Source organism: Sorex fumeus, unplaced genomic scaffold, assembly GCF_029834395.1.
Source record: "Sorex fumeus unplaced genomic scaffold, SorFum_2.1 ptg000043l, whole genome shotgun sequence".
NCBI classification, from domain to species: domain Eukaryota; kingdom Metazoa; phylum Chordata; class Mammalia; order Eulipotyphla; family Soricidae; genus Sorex; species Sorex fumeus.
The window spans coordinates 7089089-7111035 of NW_026606100.1; the positions used below are offsets into that span (position 1 = coordinate 7089089).

General features: G+C 40.1%; 1 pseudogene; it reads right to left on the reverse strand.

Moving 5' to 3' along the window:
- Positions 1 to 6793: 6793 nt before the first annotated feature.
- On the reverse strand, positions 6794 to 21933 carry LOC130029790 (interferon-induced protein with tetratricopeptide repeats 3-like; annotated as a pseudogene).
- Between the last annotated feature and the right edge of the window lie 14 nt (positions 21934 to 21947).

Consider the following 21947-nt stretch of genomic DNA (forward strand, 5'->3'; position numbering starts at 1 on the left):
ACTTCAAGAATTTAAAGATAGGGCTGAGTTGCTTTTGACCCTGCAGGTATATGCTTGGGCATCTACTCCAAAATAATCTAGAAAGGCATATGAACACCTATGCTCATTATAGCATTATTTTAATAGGAAGATCTGAAAAATAGCCAACTTCCTGATAAAAGATGAGCAGATCAAGGAATAGTGATCCATCTATCTATCTATCTATCTATCTGTCTGTCTGTCTAGTGAAATACTACTAAATTATGAGCAAAGATGAAATCTTGCAGTTTGCTGTAACTTGGATGGAATAGGGAAGCCATGTTAAGTGAGTCAGAAAAAAAAGACAAAGAGCAAATGATCTCATTTATGGAGTATAAATAAACAAAGCAAGGGGTTAACTATTTCCCAGTGGAAAAACCCTGGGAGATGATCAATAGGATTGTGATCTAAAGATGATAGGAGTGGTGTAAAATAATGGTGGTGTTAGGCATAGTAAAGCCATTCCAAGTGTAAAAGAATATTGGTACTGTTGTTTAAAAAAGAGAGTTTAAAAATAATATTTTCTGCCTAAAGAAATCTTTTTTTCTTAAATGCAATTAAATTTTTTGTTTGTTTATGAGCCACACCCAGTGATGCTCATACATTTATTCTTGGGTCTCTGCACTCAGGAATCACTCCTGGCAGTGCTGGAGGGGAAAAGGGATGCCAGGGATAGAACCAAGGTAGGCCACAAACAACACCTTACCTGCTATTCCATCTTTTTGTCCCCAACACGCAAAATTAATTAAAAGTAACAAAACAAAACAACACTGTCCTCCTGTTGTTCATCGATTTTTGCTTGAGTGGGCCCAGTAACGTCTCCATTTTGAGACTTGTTACTGTGTTTGGCATATTGAATATGTGACAGGTAGTGAGATACTCTTGGTAGCTTGCTGGGCTCTCTGAGAGGGGCAGAGGAATCAAACCTGGTTTGGCTGGGCTGGCTGCGTGCAAGGCAAACGGCCTACCGCTGTGCTATCGCTCCTTAATTTTTAATTAAAAAAGAATTTGTCCCTGGATAATTGACCTTTAACATGTAGTAATTAAAATTATCTTAATATTATTCTTTTTGTTTTGCTTTTGTTTTGGGGTCTCACCCAGCTGTGCTTAGGGCTTACTTCGGGCTCTGTGCTCAGGGACCCTGTGGAGTGCTGGGATCAAACCCAGGTCAGCAGTGTACAAGGCATGTGCCGTACCCTCTGGACTCTCTCTCCACCCCTCTTGATTACATTATTTTTAATTATATTTCTATACACAAAAACAAACAAAAAACCCAAACTGGACAATTCAGTAACTTTCAATATCTTCTAGCTGTCACCTTCAATCCTCCCAACCACTCCAGTTCTACATATCAAACCCTTCATGCCCTGAGAATTTCCTACCCTGGACACATCAGGTATATAGAATCATATGATAAATAATCAAACTTTCTTGTTTGTCACTGACTTACTTAGCACAATGTTTTCAGGTTCGTATGTCATAGAAAATATATCAGTAAATTATTTGTTTATTGTCCTATTGTATTCCCCCTAATGGGCATGCCTTATGTATACATCTGTTCTTTTTTTGATAGATCCTTTTTGGGCTATTATGAATCTAGGAATCTCCTTACATAAGATGATGTGAATATATATTATTAATGTAGTTATATATAATTATTAATATATAATAATGGTAAGGCAGAGCCTGGCAAGCTACCCGTGACGTATTTGATATGCCAAAAACAGTAACAGCAAGTCTCACAATGGAGATGTTACTGGTGCCCACTTGAGCAAATTGATGAACAATGAGACGACAGTGTGACAGTTCGACATAGTATATAGCATTAATGGCATCAGTGGGTCATATTTTAGCTACATTTAATCATTGCTGTCCATTACCTTTCCAAACTTGTGCACCATTTTACATAAAGGATTTTAGTCAGTTTCCCTCTTGGCAGCATCCTAAGGGGTCAGAGAGTACCAGCAATGAGGCATTTCCGCTTCCCAACCACATTCATACAAAGTTGATTTTTTTCTGCAATTATAGAAAATATTCAAATTAACATGACTTTCAGCAATCTCAGAGCCTCTTTAATGTTTTGCTTGATAGAGTTCCATCTGGCAGTGTTTAGAGGCTAATTCTAACTCAGTTCTCAGGGGCTGCTCCTGGCATTGGTTTGGGGACCATGTAGTGCTGTCGAGTCAACCCACCTACAAAGCATGTTTTAGTTCATGGAGTCTTCCTGGCCTTTATAGCAGTTTTTCTTCTACCAACAAATAGTGCTACCAACAAACACTATAACAGACACAGACTTTAGGATTTATGATAGAACCTTTCATCAAACCTTGAACTCACCTAGATGCTGGTGTCTCAAAAGCAAAACCACTAACCCTATTTATTCCTTTGTCCTGTGTTACTCTTTCACATAGAACCAAAGCAAGAATTTGACATCTAGCAAGTCCCTGAGTTCTGATAGGTGTGACCCAATCGTTCTTGCTCCCCAAATTTCAATCACTCTGGTCCTTGCTTCTTTTTTGATTTTGGAGGGGACCATATCCAATCAGGCTCAGGGATTTACTTGACCAGAAAAGAAAACTATCATCACTCTGGGCCATGCTTCTTGTTGTTGTCTTTTGCAGAGAGATCAGGATAGTTTAGGGTGTATCCATATGTAAAATTTCTTGCCCCCCGTGAAATTTTAAGCAAAGAAGTTCTGTCCAGAGTGATTAATTTTTTTTTTTTTTAGTTTTTGGGGACCTCACCCAGTAGTGCCATAAATGTCTGCCCTATCTTTCCCATCCTTTTATTTTAGAATCCTGTATTTAGAAGGTCTTAATGACAGACACAGAAGTATAAGTTTACATACATGTGTGGCCGGAGTCATAGCACAGCGGGCAGACCATTTGCCTTGCACGTGGTTGACCCAGGTTTGATTCCTCCATCCCTCGGAGAGCCCAGTAAACTACTGAGAATATCCCTCCCACGTGGCAGAGCCTGGAAAGCTCCCCGTGGTGTATTTGATATGCAAAAACCAGTAATAACAAGTCTAACAATGGAGACATTACTGGTGCCAGCTTGAGCAATTTGATGAACAATGGGAGGACAGTGCTACATGTGTGGTACTTACTTTAGTATACTGAAGTTATTAATGGTCTTTTCTGAGGTGTCTGTACCTTTCAGTCTAAACTTCTACTCGTCACTCTCAATGATTTCTTCTCTAAGTATCAGATATAATGATCAATTATTCATGCAAAGTCAAGTAAACCTTCCCCTGAGACATCTACTTGTCCTTTCAGTCCACTTACTATGGATGTTATATATGTCAAATATATTATTATAGACTTCTTTCTTTTCTTTCTCTTTCTTTCTTTCTTTCTTTCTTTCTTTCTTTCTTTCTTTCTTTCTTTCTTTCTTTCTTTCTTTCTTTCTTTCCTGGTTACTAAGGACTTTTTCAGTCAAAAGGAAAGGGAAGTGGCTTCTTTTATGACTTCTTTTATGGCTGGCTCAGAAAACTTTACCTCCATACTCACACTTTATTCCACAGGTGTTAGAATGTGTAATGTTCATCTTCTGGATCTGAATTCTGGAGGTTCTGCACCTGAAATATGTAATATAGCTGTTCCTCCACCTCAGCAGACTCAGGGGTGAATTGACTTGCTAAAGATCACTAGTAGCATGGGGCTGAATTGGGTCAGGATAGTACAGTGCGTAGGGATTTTGCCTTGCATGTGGCCAACCCAGGTTTTTTTTTTTAACATTAGCACAATTTATTTTACTTTATTATTTTTTTAATTTATTTTTTTAATAGATCACCATGGGGTACAGTTACAGTCTTACAGAATTTCGTGCTTACATTTCAGTCATACAATGATGGAGTGCCCATCCCTCCACCAGTGCCCGTTCTCCACCACCAATGCTCCCAGTATCCCTCTCATCCCTCCCCCCATTTCCCTCCCACCCTCTCCCCCTCTGACTCTTTGACGGGCACATTCCCTTTTTTTTCTCTCTCTCCTTTAAGATGTTGTGGTCTGCAATGCAAGTATTGAGTGGCCATTTTGTTTGGTCTATAGTCTAGTTACGGCATGCATCTCCCATCCTGAGCAGGCCTTCTAAACACCCTTTACTTGGTGATCTTTTCTCTATCTGAGCTTTCTTTTCCCCCAGCATGTGAGGCCGTCTTCAAGCCGTGGAGAAAACCTCCTGGTACTTATCTCTACTATTCTTGGGTGTTAGTCTCCCATTCTGTTACTTTATATTTCACAAATGAGTGCAATCATTCTATGTCTTTTCCTCTCTTTCTGACTCATTTTACTTAACATGATACTTTCCATGTTGATCCACTTATATGCAAATTTTATGGCTTCATCTTTTATAACAGCTGTATAATATTCCATTGTGTAGATGTACCAAAGTTTCTTTAACCAGTCATCTGTTCTTGGGCACTCAAGTTTTTTCCAGATTCTGTCTATTGTAAACAGTGCAGCAATGAGCATACAAGTGCAGATGTCATTTCTACTATACTTCTTTGTATCTTCGGGATCTAACCAAGGTTTGATTCCCAGTATCTTATGTCATCCCCTGAGCACCACCAGGAGTAACCTCTGAGCATCACCAGGTATGACCTAAAATGGCATGGGGCTGAATTGACTACTGGAACCAGAAGAAGACCAACAATACCCAGTTGAGTACTATCCTAGAATTTTCTTATTAGAAAAAACAAGTACTCCATTTGAAAATCAATAAGAGAAATGATAGTGAAAACAAGAAAAAAGGAGCATTCTTTAAAGAAACTGTATTTTCAGATTACACAAACCAACTGACAAGAGTGGGGTAGAGAAATTGAAGTAGACCATGAATCTATTGCCTGAGGAATGGTTTTGAGCTCCTTGGGAAAAGGGGGACTGATACGGTCTTTCATGGACAACACTGAGACTGAGAAATTTAGTATTACTTGGCATTTAGACAGTGATGAGGATTATTCTCTTATTCCTCCTTAAGTGCTAATACACATGAAATTTTATTGAATGAAATATCCATAATGGCATGTGACAATGAATACAGACAATGGTAGGATTTATTGGAGTAGTTTGTGGGCACTGATGGGCGTTGGTACTGTAGCAATACCATAATGATGCTACCAGATAATGTTTGAAGCTGTGTTTATCAACACAAAGGAGACACATTTTGGGGAGTTGTTATTTATCTTCATGAGTATATAAGGTGAGTCAAATGTTTTGAATTGGGAGATGTGCTTAAGAGCCAGGGAAATGCAAATCATTCTGTTCACGTATCTCCATTTCTCTGGGATAGTGAGATTTCATGAAAAAAGAGCTAGGTACATTAATTTTATTTTCTAATTATTTACTGAGAGTCCCTAAAAATATCAAGTGTGTTCTGAACACATATCTCCCCCTGCCCTTTGACCTTTCCATCCTTTTCTTTTAAGGTCTCTGTTCCAGAAAGGTTTTGGGAAACAGAACATGCAAGGACAAGGTACGTACTGGTATACAGATTTAGTATATAGATAACAATGTTTGGGTGCTAAAGGTCTCAGAAACTCCTGGGTAATTGAGTCTGAAAGAGTGATTGGTATAGAAAAGTGTCAACAAAGGAAGATCACTCCCCTGTGTTCCATGACATTGTAGTTATTTATGAATGAATTCTTTGACTTGTTCGAGATATCTAGACATGATTACTGTTGATCTCAGGGGCATAATCTTTTTGTTTTGTTTTGTTTTGCTTTTTGGGTCACACCCAGCAATGCATAGGGGTTACTCCTGGTTTTGCACTTAGAAATTACACCTGGTAGTGCTCGGAGGACCATATAGGATGCTGGGAATTGAATCCGGGTCGACACATGCAAGGCAAACACTCTACCCACTGTACTGTTATCGCCCAGCCTCAGGTGTGTAATTTCTTAATTAAGAAAAATAGCAAAACTTATTTTATAGAACCTATAATTAAATAGTTTAAAAAACTTGATTGTTATATAATGATTTATTTATATAATAAAAGGTTTGTATACAGTAAAGTGAATTGAAATATAGTTCAAACATCATTTTTGTAAATTTAGGATGTATAAAATGTTGACTTCCTATATTTATATATTATAATATGATTTATCTATAATTTAATATAGTTATCATTTGTAGGAAATAATAAACACATAATCTTCTAGCAAGACTATGACCAGTTTCTTAGTCTTGCTGAATGTTTTGCTGAATTTTTTATTAGATATCAAGTATCAAATAGAGAGGGTGGGGGGTCAGTTCTCTTCTAGCTATTCGGGGGATACAATATCACTCATATTCGTTTCTCAACTAAAGATACTGAAGGACCAAACTTCTCAGAGCTTTTACTTGTTGACTATATTTGTTCACTTTGCTGATAAATAATTCCAAAAATTGCAAAGCCCAAGAATCTGTTCTATTTTTAGAAATCTTTCTTTTGACAATATCATGCAATTTCTTCTTCATCTGTTTTCTTTCCTTTGATTCAATGTTTATTTTTTGCCCTCCACGTGGTAGTGGATGGCATCATTTTCACACCTCATTTGATAGAGCTGGAAGTGGCCATATTGTAAATGGAGGTTTTGCTCAGCTAAAGGAGGAAGGTCTTTGCTGAATTCTCGTTGGTATTAATGTTCTGCTTCCTTGTATTTACCTGCTATTCCATGGAGGATAGCAAGATGGAGGTTGACCTGTGAGAGATTTCTGTTGTTATCAGCTTTCTTAAAATGATCTATACCTTGTTGTATTTCATACGGTAATAAGTTCTCACTTTCTTGACACATTTAATTATTTCCCCAAACTTTTTTGAAGACTTTTTCTCTATAGCAAGTCCCAATAATGTAGTGTATGCGAGTATTGTTTGGCAACATTCCTGAAGCCCTTTCAAGCAGCTCTATAGCTTTGTCCAGGTCTCCTTCAGTTTGATAAAACTTGGCTGCTTGTTGAAGCATACCTGCTTCATATGGTCCTTCCTCCAAAAATTCTTCAACTAATTTCTCTCCTTCGGCATTATTTATCTTCTGAAGTTTCAGAGCCAGGAGCAATTTAACATAAATGTTATCAGAATTCAGTTCAATGGCTTTGAGCAGAGGATCCATGACATTCACAGGTGCTGGACACTCACTTTCACGGTTCCTTGCAATGGCCAGTTCACTGGCAAATTCCAGGTCATGGGGGTATTTTTCTAGAGCATTCTCAAAGCATACTATGGCCCTCATAATTTAGCTGTTGCCACACTTAAGTCACACCAACATTTCCTCAGGTTCCAGCTCAGGACACCGAAGACTGAAAGGATTTGAAAACTTCTCACATAACCATTTCACCTTGTCAACATAAGCCTGTGTCACTAGGAATCTGTCCAGGTGATTGTAAACCAGGCATAGTTTCCCTAGGTCACCAGATTCCTAACTTCTTCCTGGTCAAGGTACTCTTGCTGGATTAACATTTCAGCTTGCTTGCATTCCAGGACCTCCTCATCCTGATCACGTAAATGTTTTATGTAGGCCAACAAGTTGTACATTGTGCCTTTGGAATCAGAGTTAGAAGATTCAATCTGCTCACACACTCTGTCTTACAAATCCTCTGAGATATCTTTCTTCTTAAATAAATTTCATCTAAAATGACATTTCAGCTGGGAAAGGATTTGTTTGCCATGAGTTGCCCAGATATCTAGTCAAGCATTTGTTCTGGGAAAACACTGTGGGGTTTCCCATAGAGAATAGCATTCATGCATAGGCTAAAGAGAACAAGGAAAGCAGCTATCAGCTATTTGTTGAGGGGCTGAGTAGAATCAAAGGCAGAGAAAGGCTGGATCAGTGGTAGTTGGCTGCGTATGCTGGAACATATAGTTTCTTCTCACCTCAGATTGGAAGTTAAACCACAGTGCTCCAGTTCTCAAGTCTTCTGAATTTGCTGGTACTATAACACACAGTTGTGTGTTATTGTGTCATAAATTGTATAGCTATGTATCTCCTTATTGGTACTCTTCTTCTAGCAAACTTTGCTTACTACACACACCTACATTTTCAAAAAACACAGAGAAGATGCTTTTCTTTACTCTCTCCTAGAGATATGCTTTGTAAAGAAGCTTCAAACTGTGTGGGTGGAGGAGCAAGTGGTGAGGTTGGTGGATGAATGAGGCTGGTGGCTTTCTGGGATTTCAGTAGAAGTGTTAGACTTTTCTCCACACTAAACACAGTTACCTGTGCTCAATATACTGCTTTGGGAGCCTAGGACTGGAATGAGTCTTGACTCATGGAAAATGAAGAGGCCTTCGTTTAGGCAAAATAGTGGAACCTTGGGAATGGACCAAAATAGGGAGAACTTGAAGACTTGTGTGCATGCCTAGGCCTTGGCACAGAGACGCACACACAAGTATTCAAGGTATATAAGTATACCCCTACTTGTCTACATATAGTTGTCTACACACATCTGTAAGTATTTAATACATACACTAATCCAATACAGACACACATCTGTAAGTATTCTTTATTCTGTCCTGTATTACAGGAGGTACCCCTGAGGGAGCAAACTATTAGTAGGAAGTGAAAAGCTAAGGGATTCTGTCACACTGTTGTTGCCACTGGACACCAAGACAATCCTAGAGATGCCAGGGAGGGAAAGAAGGTGGCCATGAGCCCCAATCCCTGAGAGAGAGCAGGAGCAGAGAGCAAAGCAGCAGAGCTGCAGAGTTGGAACTGAGAAAAAGCATGGGGAGAGAGAGAGAAAGGAAGAGAGTAAGTGAGCTGCCAAGGTCAGTGCTGCAAGAAAGGGCTATTGTTAGGAGGACCCTGGAACAGAGTGTGTGGAGTTGAGAGCCCTGAGACCGTGCACAGCTATAGGAAAGAGCATTGTTATTATTGCTGTAGTAATAACAATGAAAATGTGCGAGGCTCCAACAGTAGATTCCTCCCCCCAGGGCTGGGAATATTCTGGGAATATCCCCTGGTCAAGCATCAAACTTTCTAACCAATAGGCCTACTATCACTGGAAATGTCTCTTGGGTCACTTGAGAACTGATTTCTTCTGCCTCCACCCACCACCCCTCAATGCTTCATGTCAATTTCAGAGACAAGGGAATGAATCTAAGGCCAGGGAGAAAAGCAGAACTTCATCAATGTTGTTCTTCTCTTTATATATGTCTTCAAAATCCTTATTATTCTCTTTTTGGTTCCTTGGCTAGACCACCACATTGCTAATGTTTTACCTCTCCAGTTAGGATTTACCAACTAGCTTTGACCTAATAATTCTATCCAACTTATACAAAGGTATACAGATACAAGTAAGAGAGCCACCCCCACCTCTACCCACTGCCTGTCTCTGTTCTGCTCCCCCCCCTCCACCTCCTCTTCCTCCTCCTCCTCCAACTTCTCTCCCTCCTCTTCTCCTCCTCCTCCTCGTCCTTCTCCTCTTTGTTCTTTTTCTTCTCTCTCTCTCTCAGTTTGACATATCTTTAAAATCACTGCATGAGAGCTGTACTTCAAACCACTCTTATCCATACATCCTCCAGTAACAGAGGTTACTATGGCTTTCATTGCACTTCAGATCTAAGTATAGTTAAGAAAACTTTCTTCTGACATTCCCAATTGCTCCAGACACATGAAAATATGGACAACTGCGAACACTTTTGGGTAATTTGGATTTCAAGGTCTTGGACAGGGAAGGTCTTGTTCTCTAATCAATTCACTCCTACAGACCCAACTAACATCACTCATGTCCAGGAACCTAAATCAGAACAAAGGGAAACCTGAGGTAAGTAGCAGTGGATTCCTTCCCTCAAGCTCTCCCCAGTTATGAACCTGTAAAATATTTGATTCATGGTCTTAGTTTCCTAAGGCGTGGAGAATCTCTAGGACCCACTTCTTTACACAGTTAGCCGCTTAACATGTCTCTAGAGGTGTTGGGTTAAGTAAAGCATTATTTTTACTCAGGTCTATTTTCCTGAAGCTCTGTCTGGTGGTGACTTTTAGCATGTATCTATGCATTTTATAAAAATGAGGCTTACTAAGATTTTATTTTACATACAATTAAATGCAGTTATTTTAACTGTTTCATCTTGACAAATATATTTATCCAGGTACCACCATGACCTACCATAGACTCCTAGTATTATCTGAAAAGGTTTCCCTGTATACTTCCTAATCAATTCTAAAAACACTCTCCTCATTCCAAGACACCAAATAGTTCATCTTAGAAAAGAGATTAAATCATTACCTCTGGAATAGATAGTATTTCTGATACTCACCAGCTCTTACCACAGCTATCAAAATAAATTCTGAATTTTGGGCTTATTTTTCATATAGGAATTAGTGATTATCCAAGTATAGGAGCTGTTCTTCAATTTGAAGTGATCAAATACTTCAGGGCAAAGATTCCCTCAACATAAATTAAACTTACAGCACCGATCCCATCTTTGATAATACATGCTAAAAAGAAATACTTCCTTTAATAATAATAAATTCTTAAAAAGCCTATTCCTTGTCTGTTTAAATAAAACCACAACAGAAACATCCATGAAGAGTACTCACGGATGTAACTCTATCTCAGTAGCCACAGGCTACTTTGCTGAAGCCTCTCCCATTCCTATCCTGGTGTCCAGCTCCACTCAGTGAAGAATCTAGAAATCTGAAACTGCACACCACAAGGAGGCACAAAAACAAAATGCCCAAACAGATAAAGGAATGTTTAGTCTCCTGCCCCCGCGCCTGGATGTTCCTCGCCGGGGACCCTTGGAGGGGAGCGGGTTGAGCTTTCCTCCCCACCCCGACCAGGGCCCCGGCAGCCGAAGACCTCCAGGACCAGCCACCAACATGCTGAGACCACTCTCCGCACACATGAAGGTACTGGCAGAGGGACAAATCCACGCGGGTTCCGGGGCCGAGATCTCCAACACTACTCGGATTGGAGTCGAGCATCCTCCACCCAGATCCTCCAAATTCCAGTAGGCGGGGGTCACACCCACCACCTGGTCCCCTGGCGCTGTGTAATCCCATCAACGGTCAAGACTCAGAGACTATAAAATCCAGCTCCTGGAACCGCGTGGCCGCATTCGCGGCCGCGAGACATCTTATCAGAACAACTTTTTTATGACATCTTATTATCTCATTCCTACTTTGGACAAACTTGCAGGCTATCGAATGTAGCCTGCCCACAGGACAGAGTCTGGCAAACTCCCCGTGGCGTACCAAATATGCCAAATACGAGTAACAATGATGGGTCTCATTCTCCTAAAGAGCCTTGAATATAATCTCAGGGCTAGGATGAAAGAGACATTACTGGGGCCTGCTCGAGGCAATCGACGAATAACAGGATGATGAAATGAAAAATGAAATGAGTCTACAAACAATAAGACAACACATCCCACTGCAACCCAGAAGCTGTTTACAATGTGTTCCCAAATCAGGATTACTAAACTTTCCTGTCTCACTGACCTCATGATGGTGATTGCTTCTCTACTTCTGGAAGACTAGCTTCAGGCTGATTTCTTCTTTAGAAATCTCACTAGTCTGCTTGAATCTACTACCTAAAGAGCAATATAAAGAAGACGGAAGGTGTGGGTGTGGCAAGGTGAATCAGGCGTAGCTGCTTATGTGTTGCTGAGTAGTTAGCTGATTTAGGAAAGGGGACTGGGAGGAGAAATGGAAACTTGAAAATGAAGAGGAGGGAAAGAAAACTTAGGCTGGTATCTGTGAAGATTCATCCCAAGAACATTGTTATAAATATTCTGAAATGACTGCTAGCACATGAAAGCAGCCTAGGACTTTGACCTTAAACCTGAGATGGACTTCAGTAAACAGTATGTTTCATAAAGTCAATACAAGATTTTATTCAAGATAAAACTTATAAACAGTAGTTTACTTCCAGTGAACTTACTTGTGGGAAACAATTTTTATCCAAAAACTTGGAACTAAGTTTATGTATTCAGTTGCCCTTGCATGGTTACTCACTTGCATGGGTTTAGACTTCCTGTTAGTGATTTAAATTCCATTTGCCACACACTAAATACAGGAAGCTAAGTCCTGGAGAAAAACACCAGCATTTAGATCTCCGAAGTCTGAGATTGTCATTTATTTTTCCTAGGGGTAGAATAGGATATGGTATAGCAAGTAGTGTTGTTTAATGACTCCCTTGCTAGCTGATTGATTCTGGTATTTGTGCTTTGAGTTTTGAAAGGGTGGTATTTACCCTGACAGATTTTTTTTTTTTGAGTTTTCAAAAACTCTCAATCATGGTGTAAGTATTTGTAAAAATCTAGATGGCATAGTTCTTAATGCTGGTTGATCAGACAGGTCAAAGGGTTCCTTCATTCCTACAGCACTCATAGGGTCCTGTGTAACAGAACAGTCACATTGTTCTTTCAACAACAGGGAGACTCATACAATACTTGGAGTTTGGGGTTGTTGTTGTGTTCAAGTAAAGTCACCTCTAATGTGGAAAACAATTGGAGTCATGTTAGAATAGTCTGATGAAGGATAAAGTGATAGTGCAGTGGCAAACTGGGGTTCAGTCGCTGTCATTCTCTCTGTTCCCTTGAGCCTGGCATGAATAATTTGTGAATACAGAATCAAGAAGAATCTCAGAGCATTTGGTCCCAACACAAAAATTAAAATAGTCCGGAGAAACTTATTGTAGAGTAAGTGCTTTTTTAAAAAAATATTAGTGAGACACCATGAGGTACAGTTGTACACTTACAAATTTTTGTGCTTGGGTTTCAATTATACAATGATCAAATACCCATCCCTCCACCAGTGCCCATTTCCCACCACCAAGGATCCCAGTATCCCTCCCACCCCCACCTCCCCATCCCACCCTGCCTCTGAGGCAGGGCATTTCCCTTTTGTTCTCTCTCTCCTTCTGGGTGTTGTGGTTTGCAAAAGAGGCATTGAGTGGCAATCATGTTTGGTCTATAGTCTACTTTCAGCATGCTTCTCCCATCCTGGGAAGGATCCTCCTAACACCCTTTATTTGGTGCTCCCTTCTCTATCTGAGCTGCCTTTTCCCCTAGCATGTGTGGCTGGCCTCCAAGCCATGGAACAAAATTCCTGGTACTAATCTCAGCCACTCTTGGGTGTTATTCTCCTATTTTGCTACTTTATGTTCCCCAGATGAATGCAATCTTTCTATGTCTATCCCTCTCTTTCTGACTCATTTCACTTAACATGATACTTTCCATGTAGTACCACTTGTATGTAAATTTCATGACTTCATATTTTCTAACAGCTACATAGTACTCCATTGTGTAAATGTACCAAAGTTTCTTTAACCAGTCATCTGTTCTCAGGCATTCAGGTTTTTTCCAGATTCTGACTATTGTAAAGAGTGCTGCAATGAACAAACAAGTGCAGATGTCACTTCGACTATACTTTTTTGCCTCTCTGGGATATATTCCCAGGAGTGGTATTGCTGGGTCAAATGTGAACTCAATTTCTAATTTTTTGAGAATCATCCATACTGTTTTCCAAAAGGGCTGAACCAGTCAGCATTCCCACCAGCAGTGAAGGAGGGTCCCTTTCTCGCCACATCCACACCAGCACCAGTAGCTTTTGTTCTTTTGGATGTGGGCCAGTCCCTGTGGTGTGAAATGATATCTCATTGTTGTTTTGATCTGCATGTCCTTGATGATTAATGATGTAATGCATTTTCTCATGTGCCTTTTGGCCATCGTATTTCTTCTTTGAGAAAGTTTCTGTTCATTTCATTGCCCCATTTTTTGATGGGGTTGGATGTTTTCTTCTTGTGGAGTTCAACCAGTACTTTGTATATCCTTGATATCAGCTCCTTGTCAGATGGGAATTGGGTGAATATCCTTTCCCATTCTGTAGACTGTCTTTGTATTTTGGTCACTGTTTCTTTTGAGGTGCAGAAGCTTCTTAGTTTAAGATAGTCCCATTTGTCTATCTCTGTTTTCACTTGCTTGGGAAGTGGCGTGACATCTTTGAAGATACCATTGGCTTCAATGTAATGGAGGGTTTTGCCAACTTTGTCTTCAATGTACCTTATGGATTCCGTACTGATGTTGAGGTCATTAATCCATTTTGATCTTACTTTTGTTCATGGTGTTAGGCAGAGATCTCCACCCAGTTTTTTGCATGTAGCCATCCAGTTTTGCCAGCACAATTTGTTAAAGAGGCTTTCCTTACTCCACTTCACATTTCTTGCTCCTTTATCAAAGATTAGATGATCATATGTTTGAGGGGAGATGTCAGGGAAGCAGAAAGACATTCTGGTGGAGCATCTGGGGTTGGAACCTTGTATGAAGAAAACCCCATCATTAACAGTATAGTAAATCACAGTGATTAAAATAAAAACTAAAAAAGAGAAGAACAAAATCGAAATCTCCAATATTTTGTGTAGTCAATTAGGAGTGAATCCTGTATCAAGAACTGAGGAAAAGAATCTTTATCTACTTGTACTTTGTTTTCATCCATTACCTTTTCCTCTAGCATCTCATGTTCCCCCCCCCCCCCCCCGCTCCCCCCCCACAGGCCACTGTAAGATTCACCACTCTAGATTCTCCCCTTGAGGGATATTTTAATTATCTGCCTAAATCTGTGTATGCTGAATTACTGTAGTTTGTTATTCTCAAAGAAGCAGCTTTCTTTGAACCTTCTATTATTTAAGGTTAACTCAACAAACTGTGTTCTTTTTTGCTCCAAGAAATGTACATTAATCCTTTGTTTGGTTTTCTCTCTTTCTCTTTCTCCTCTTCTCCTCCTCTCTTTCTTCTCTTTTCTTTGTTTTTGCTTCCACCATAGTTTAATATCGCTGCTTCACACAGAGAATATGCAGATTTCCAATGACTAATGAGGGCCCTGGAGGAAAATCCGGTTAGGAAAATTTGTCATGAAGATTTTAACATTTAAAATTAAACTTGGAATTGAAAATAGGTGGGAAGAATCAAAACCACTCATTATCTTTAAGTGGACAGATTAATGTTACTTTCTTCTGTTGTTATTATTATTTATTGTGCTGGAGCGATAGCACAGTGGGTAGGGCGTTTGCCTTGCACGCAGCCAACATGGCTGACCCGAGTTCGATTCCTCCGTCCCTCTCGGAGAGCCCGGCAAGCTACTGAGAGCATCTCTCCCGCACAGCAAAGCCTGACAAGCTATCCGTGGTGTATTCGATATGCCAAACACAGTAACAACAAAGTCTCACGATAGAGACGTTACTGGGCCAACTGGAGCAAATCGATGAACAACGGGAAGACAGTGACAGTAACAGTGACAGATTATTATTTATTATTATGTTATTACTTAATGTGGGCTCCCAAGAGGTGCTTGTGGGTACAGAAACACCCTAGCCATTCTTGGCCAAACAGACTTGGCTTAGACAAATAAACCTTACTTTTTCAATTCAAGGGCCCAAGGATATAGTGTTGATCAGGCCTAGTGGAGCTGGGGATATCCTGGTCACACTGGAGTCTCTTCGGCCTTGAGAACTGCCGAAGAGACTCCAGTAAATATTCCAGCACCAGTGTGTTCCCAGTTTCCCTTCCATCACTTTTCCCTCATAACAGCCTGCCTCTATGCTATGGTAGGCATTTTCTTCTCTCTCTCTCTCTCTCTCTCTCTCTCTCTTTCTCTCTCTGTATGTCTGTCTCTGTCTCTCTCCTTTTTGACTCTGTGGTTTGCAGTACAGATACTGAAAGGTTATCCAGTATATCTATTTACCAACTTTTTTTTATTATTAGTGAATCACTGTGAGGTACAGTTATATACTTACAAACCTTTGTACTTGTGTTTCTGTCATACAATGATTGAGTACCCTTCCCCCACCAGTGCCCATTCTCCACCACCAATGATTTCAGTATTCCTCCCACCACCCCCACCCCACCCTGCCTCTGTGGCAAGGCATTCCCTTTTGTTCTTTCTATGTTTTTGGGTGTTGTGGTTTGTAATAGAGGTATGAGTGGCCATTGTGTTCAATCTATAGTCGACTTTCGGCACGCATCATCCAACCTGAGTGGGTTCTCTGTACACCCTTTACTTGGTGTTCCCTTTTCTATCTCAGTTGTCTTTTCCCCCTGCATGTAGTTGGGGCAAACCTTCTGGCCCTTATCTCTGCTATTCTTGGGTATTAGTCTCCTCTTCTGTTACTTTATATTCCACAGATAATCTATCTATGTCTGTTCCTCTCTTTCTGGCTCATTTCACTTAACAATACTTTCCATGTTGATCCACTTATATGCAATTTTCATGACTTTTCTAACAGCTGCATAGTAATCCATTGTGTAGATGTACCAAAGTTTCTTTAACCTGTCATCTGTTCTTGGGCACTCGGGCTTTTTTTTTTTTTATAGATTTTGGCTATTGTCAACAGTGCAGTGAATATACAAGTGCAGATGTCATTCCTACTATACTTTTTTGTCTCTCTGGGATATATTCCCAGAAGTGGCATTGTTGGGCCAAAGCTCAATTTCTAATTTTTTGTTAATCGTTCATATTGTTTTCCAAAAGGGCTGAGCCAGTCAGCATTTCCACCAGCAGTGAAAGAGAGTCCCTTTTTCTCGACATCTGCTTGCTTTTGTTCTTTTGGATGTGGACCAGTCTCTGTGATGAAAAGCATTTTTTCATGTGCCTTTTGGCCGTTCAAATATTTTCTTTGAGGAAGTTTCTGTTCATTTAATCTCCCCAATTTCTGATGGGGTTGGATGTTTTCTTCCCTTGGTGTATTTGATATGCCAAAAACAGTAACAACAAGACTCACAATGGAGACGTTACTGGTGCCCACTTTTAACACTCATTATTGTCCAACGAGATCATTTCAAGCTGTTATTGTCATCCTAGTTCCTTCTTTATCTTACCTACCCTCTGCCCCACACACATCTGTGGTTGATTCCAACCATTTACCAGTTCTTCTATAACCTGTTTTTTCTGGACAACTTCTTCTAATAAGTGGAAAGCAGCCGGGAGAGTGGAGGCAGTTGTATAGTGAAGGTTGGCTGCTGGGACTGGGTCGCTTGGGGTGGGGAGGGCTCTTACCCGCCCCCCTCTGGGGCTCTTCGAGTGAAAACAGCCTGGCACCCAGGTAATGTGGAACTTTGTGACCTTAGACTCTGGGCTCAATGGGGACCTGGGAGCAGAAATTCTCTGCCTGCTTCCCAGTTTTCAGTTGCCCGTCTCTGGCAACCCAGGGGTCACACCCAAAGCCGCCTCCTGCCAGTGCCAGATAATCTCCTCATCGGCCACCCTCCAGAACTCACGGCTGTTTCTTCCAGAAGGGAGCATAAAATAAGGCCCCCATAACCATGCCACTGACTCCACACCAGGCTGTTTTACTTGGGGTGCACCAGAGGGGGGAAGGTGAAAGTCCTCCCTGCCTCAAGGGACCCAGCCCCAGCAGTCAACCTTCACTATCCAACCACAGCCATGCTCCAGGATGCTTTCCACACACTCGGGGCAAGCCTCACATATAAGTGAGCATATTCTTGGACACATCATAAGACACTCCCTACCCATTTTCCATAATTACCACACCATATTTAATGGGGTTCAGACAGTAGGCAACAAATCATAGAGGGAATATATATATATATATATATATATATATAGCAATAGCACAATGTTAGGGCATTTGTCTTGTGCACAGCCAGCCCCAACGAGCCGGGTTCGATTCCTCCGCCCCTCTCAGAGAGCCCGGCAAGCTACCGAGAGTATCTCGCCTGCACAGCAAAGCCTGGCAAGCTACCCATGACGTATTCAATATGTCAAACACAGTAACAACAAGTCTCAAAATGGAGATATTACTGCTCCCACTCGAGCAAATTGATTAACAATGGGGGGGGGACTATATATATATATATATATATATATATATATATATATCAGAGAGCCCGGCAAGCTACCGAGAGTATACACCCTGCATGGCAGAGCCTGGCAAGCTACCTGTGGCATATTTGATATGCCAAAAAAAGTAACAATAATGGGTCTCAATGACTCTGAAAGAGCCTCCAATACAGCAGCGTTGGGAAAGACGAGTAAGAAGAGGCTGCTAAAATCTCAGGGCTGTGAAGAATGGAGATGTTACTGGCACCCACTTGAATAAATTGATGAACAACGGGATGACAGTGGTGACAGTGACAGTGATACATATATATATATATATATATATACATACATACATATATATCTTACAAATGAATGCAGTGATTCTATATCTACCCTTTTCTTTCAGAATCATTTCACTCAGCATGATACTCTCTAAATCAATTCATTTATATGCAAATTTCATGACTTTATGTTTCCTAACAGCTGAGTAGTATTCCATTATGTAGATGTGCAATAGTTTCTTTATCAATATAACTGTTCTCAGGAAGAATCCACAATCTATGCCAGAAAGACAGTACAGGAGAATCTGCCATGTACCATGTATTTGCCTTGGTAACCATTCTGATAAACACTCAGCTGTATGGGCAGTTAATTGATGGCAAAGGGACTCAGTACATGGAGCAGAGTGTCTCTTCAACAAATGGTGCTTAAGAAACTGGATAGCCACATGCAAAATAAAACAAAACAAAGACATCAGACCCCTATGTAATGCTTTATATTGTGGTTAATTTTAAATTGTATTGGAAACATTGATATCGAAGTTGTATATATCTTTAAAATACATTGGGGAAAACATAGGTAGGACTATCCCAACATCTTGACCTCAGAAGAGTCTTCAATGATACATCTCCCAATGAAGAAAACTAACATAAAGTAAAGTAAAGGCCCTCCCGTTGATCATCAATTTGCTCGAGCGGGCCCAGTAACGTCTCCATTGGAGACTTTGTTGTTACTGTGTCTGGCATATCGAATACGTCACGGGTGGCTTGCCAGGCTCTGCTGTGCGGGCGAGATCCTCTCGGTAGCTTGCCAGGCTCTCCGAGAGGGGCGGAGGAATCGAACTCGGGTCGGCCATGTTGGCTGCGTGCAAGGCAAACGCCCTACCGCTGTGTTATCGCTCCAGCCCCATAGAAGTAAACATAGAAGTAAATAAATGGGAGTATACCAAACTACAGAAGCTGTTGCAAACAAAATGAGATCTAACACAAAAAAAAGATCCCTCTACTGATTGGGAGAAAATATTTATACATGACACATAGAAAAAAACCTTTTAGCCAAGATATATAAAGCATTCTCAAAACTTAACAAAAGAAACAGAACAGTACCTCACAAAATGGGGAGAGGAGATAGTCAGCTTATCAACAATTACATTAAGATGGCCAAAAGACATAATTAAATATGTTCGCCATCCCTGATATACATTGTTATGTCATTTGTATATATTTTATATTAGGGAAATTATATTTGCATATTAGAGAAATGAAAATAAAAATAGCAATGAGATATCACCTGATACCATCAGAATGGTCCTTATCAAAAACCCTGACAAGGGTGTAGCCAAAAAGGGGATTCTGATTTACTTCTGGAGGAACAATTTCTTGGTTTAACCTTACTGGAAATATTTTTGAGACTTCTTACTTTCAGAATCCTGTATTTGGAAGATTTTAATGGCAGACACAGAAAAATAAGTTTACATACACTTGTGGTGCTTACTTTAGTATACTGAAGTTATTAATGCTCTTTTCTCAGGTCTCTGTACCTTTCAGTCTAGCCTTCTACTCATCACTCTCAGTGATTTCTTCTGTAAGTACCAGATCTAATGATCCATTATTCATGCAAAGTGAAGTAAACCTTCCCTTGTGACATCTATGCCCTTTCATTCCAGCAAAACTGGTTTACCTTTGTGACTGGTATTTGGCATTGGAGAAAGCAAGGCCAACTGATCTAGAAGATTCATGACCTTTCATTCCTTATTTAATTCTTCAGTCTGCACTTAGGTCACATCCAAGATGAGAAAAAAGAATCAGTGACAAGTCGCTTTTCTCTAATGGAGGTCAGAAGAGAGAATGTGGATGGGTGTACAAGTTGTAAGGAACAGAGAGAAGTGCAATCGTCCATCCAGTGTCAGTGGTCAGTGGTCAGTGTGGAGATTGGTGTTCATGTATCCAAGGGTGCATGATGGTGGGTGACAGGTGTAAGTTGAATGTCTGAATTCTTAAGGTTATAGAAAAAAAGATTGGCATATTCAGTAGTTTAATTGTTAGTTACATGGAGCCAATTGATATCCAGGCTAATGTTTAATTTATCAACAGGTGAAAGATTAAAAGTACAACAAAAGTTTAGAAATGCCACAAGACAACTTTATATTCTATCACAGAAATTTTAAAAATAAAATATGTGCCTTGTTTTTTTTTAAAAAGTAATTTTATTAAGTCTTTAGTTGAGTTACTGACATTCAATATTCTAATACCAGTTCCACCACCACTGCACCTTCCCACCACCATTATTTCCAATTTTCCCAACCATTTCTTCAGCTGTACTCAAGGCAGGCCCTCAATAATGATTTTACATTGATTATTATAAATAATTTGCTAAAAGATGATCCAAAAATGTTCCCTTAGAAGAGAGTATCTCACCATGGAGCTCTTGGGCCCTTGTATAAAAGTTTACTGAGATGCTGTTACACATTAAGCGTTCTGTGTTTATATTTTGCAATTACGATTGATTGCCTTCTATATTCCATCCCATCTAATCTGCTGTGCTCTCCTGGTTTATCAGTGTTACAGAGTTTGAGATGTCACATGGTGACATTTCAGGACAAGGCTCATTGGAGCAGCAGAGTCTAGCTGGGAGCACAGTGTCAATTGTGGAATGTGGAGGTTTTCAGCAGCTGGTGCTCTGTTTGGGTGGGTTTGAGGGACTCACCCATTCCCCCTGCCTTCCTGGTTGCCCTGGGTTGACTCAGCTTTGTGAGTGATCTGGGAGAAATTCTGCCATTTATAGATCCCTTTTGAGATTTATTTCTGAGTCTCTGGACCATGGCTGGTGAAAGAGTTTACATGGCACTTGCAAATCTATGCCATTTTTCAGGAATCCATACATGCATACTGATGATCACAAGTGTACCTAGCGTTAGTTTTAGTTAAAATACACAAAAACTTTGTTACAGTTGTTATAAGTAAAAACATTGACTTTTATATAACATTTAAATTCACATAACAATTAATCTGTGCTTTGGCCAGAGAGAAGATAGTACAGCAGGTAAGGTGCTTTATTTACATGTGGTAGACCTGGATTCGATCCCCTACACCACAGATGGTTCCCTGAGACTTTCAGGAGTGATCCCTGAGCAAAGAGCCAGGAGTAAGCACTCTTACCTGAACACTGCTGGGTTCATAACAAAAGCAATAACAAAAAGTTATTCTATACTTAAATACATGAAAATAAGTTTTGCATAGCATTGAACATTTTCAGAATATACTGTATGTTGATTTTATACATTTCTATATCCTGATACAGTTGCCACTGTGGCGATAACACCTCTACAAGGGAATATAACAAGATATTTTTTCAGGTGGGAGTAATTAAGATCTAGTCTTCTTAACAAGCTGATGCTATAATGATATTGTTATCTATATTGTTTATTCTGTATATAGCATTATAAACTACCTGTGATGTATTCTATATGCCAAACACAGTGACAACAGGTCTCACAATGGAGACGTTTCTGGGCCCGCTCAAGCAAATCGATGAACAACAAGAGGACAGTGCAGTGCTAGTATTATAAGATTTATTAATGTGTAGTAGCAAAAAAAATGTGTCTTCTAGCACTCTCCATGCAAAAGTCGAGCTAATGCTTGGCCCATTAGAGTTCTTCCATAATCTAAATCCAGTGCTTTATCTGGAGCCTTGGTTCATCTCTTTGCCAAATCACTCAAATACTTGAATGTTGCTGACTGAAGGAGTTTAAGCTTCTTCCAACTGTCTTGGAGGCATCACATTCCAGATCGTCATTTCTCAGATAAAGACGCTAACTGACCAAGGCTTTCAGTGTCTATAACATTTTTAGAGCTGGTGGAATGTGGTAAGTGCATTTGTCCATTCTACT